Raw genomic sequence first — 2,133 nt, 5'->3', positions numbered from 1 at the left:
CTCACCGTTTTTTAGCCTCCGGCTCACATGTTTTTGTCTCAGCTCAGGAAGGATGGGGCTCCAGAGCACACTAATTCATGCAGCGGCCAAATCGCTCACTCACAACTTTAATGCCGGTTGCTCACCAAAGCAGAATTTTTGCTCACAAGACTCCACAGTTTAGAGGGAACATATGTTCCCTCTAAACTGTGGAGTCTTGTGAGCAAAAATTCTGCTTTGGTGAGCAACCGGCATTAAAGTTGTGAGTGAGCGATTTGGCCGCTGCATGAATTAGTGTGCTCTGGAGCCCCATCCTTCCTGAGCTGAGACAAAAACATGTGAGCCGGAGGCTAAAAAACGGTGAGCTGGCTCACACTAGCTCAATTTAGAGGGCACACTGGCTCCCATAGGGTTGCCATCCAGGGGCAGATGAGCCACGAAGCAGACTGAGCCCGTGCTTAGGGCCCCAGGGCCAAAGAGGGCACCACAAAGTTGGGGGAAGGGTGAAAAGGCTTCGTTTGTACAGGATATGGTGTTATCACAGGAATAAATGGTTGCATTGCTGTGACCTGCATTGTCTCTCTGGTCAGACAGGTCAACCACTGAAATGGACTGGGGGTCAGTGTGGAAAGGAGGGGGGCACCAAGATGGGTCAGTGCTGAGGGCACCAGCGAGCCTTCATCCGCCCCTGTTGCCAGCTCTGGATTTGGAAATGCCTGGAGGTTTGGGGCGGCGGAGCCTGAAGAAGTCGGGCTCCCTCTAAGCTGTGGGGTCCTGTGAGCAAAAATTCTACTTTGTGAGCTGCTGGCATTAAAGTTGGTGAGTGAGTGATTGGGCTGCTGCATAAATTAGTTGGCTCCGGAGCCCTCCTTCCTGAGCTAGGACACAAATGTGTGAGCTGGAGGCTAAAAAACTGTGAGCTAGCTCGCACTAACTCAGCTTAGAGGGGACACTGCCCGTGAGCAATGCTCCCTCTAAGTTGTGGATTCTTGTGAGCAAAAATCCTACTTTCTGAGCCACTGGCATTCAAGTTGTGAGCGAGCGATTGGGCTGCTGCATGAATTAGTTTGCTCTGGAGCTACATCCTCCCTGAGTGAAGGCAAAAAGGTGTGAACCAGAGGCTGAAAAACTGAGCTAGTTCACACTGACTCAGCTTAGAGGGAACACTGGTCTTCTGCGGAGGGGAGAGATATTAACAGGGTGTAAAACCGTAGAGTCCACCACTGAAAGCAAACATTTTCTCCAGGGGATCTGATCTTGGCCGTATGGAGATCGGTTGTAAGAGCGGGGGATCTCCAGGTGCCACCTGGAGGGGTGGCAACCAATGCTCCCTCTAAGCTGCGGTGTCTTGTGAGCAAAAATCCTACTTTGGTGAGCTACTGGCATTAAAAGTTGTGAGCGAAAGTTTGGGCTGCTGCATGAATTAGTGTGCTCTGGAGCCATCCTTCCTGAGCTAAGACAGAAATGTGTGAGCTGGAGGCTAAAAAACTGTGAGCTAGCTCACACTCACTCAGCTTAGAGGGAACACTGGTGGCAACCCTTGGCGATCGGGATCGGACTGGATTCTGCACTCTTTGACTCTCCCCCTTGCCCCCAGTAGGCGTTTGCTGGTGCCCCAGTGCGGGAGGTGGGTGAGGGGGGCTATTGCATCTCTTTGCAAGTGGGACCCCCAAGAGGGGTTCTTTGTAGGGCTTCCGGTCCTTGGAAATACCTGGAGGTTTTAGGGGTGGAGGCTGGGGAAGGCACGGTTTGGGGAGGGGAGGGTCTTCATCAAGCTATAATGCCAGAGAGCCCACCAGGAGCCATTTTCTCCAGGGGAACTGATCTTGGTTATCCGGAGATCAAGTGTAATAGCTGGAGCTCTCCAGGTGCCACCTGGAGGTTGGCAGCTCTAAGCCTCATCCACTTCCCCTGTCTTGTTCAGTTTTTCCCTTCTTCTCCCTCTTCAGCGATGAGCCCAGAGTGAGGTCCACGTGGTCCTCCCTCTTCCCCTCGTTATTCTCACAACAGCCCTGTGAGGTCGGTTAGGGTGGGAGGAGTGACTAGGATAGATTCACCCAGCAAACTTTCTGGCAAAATGGGGATCTGAACCCAGGCCTTCCAGATCTTAGTGTAGATTTCAGGCCTGAAGCAGCAGAACACCGTTTGAAGACC

The sequence above is a fragment of the Gekko japonicus genome, unplaced genomic scaffold (assembly GCF_001447785.1).
Source record: "Gekko japonicus isolate JY-2015 unplaced genomic scaffold, Gekko_japonicus_V1.1 scaffold4712, whole genome shotgun sequence".
Classification (NCBI taxonomy): domain Eukaryota; kingdom Metazoa; phylum Chordata; class Lepidosauria; order Squamata; family Gekkonidae; genus Gekko; species Gekko japonicus.
The sequence above is the reverse complement of the archived record's forward strand: the minus strand, read 5'-3'. Positions refer to the sequence as shown.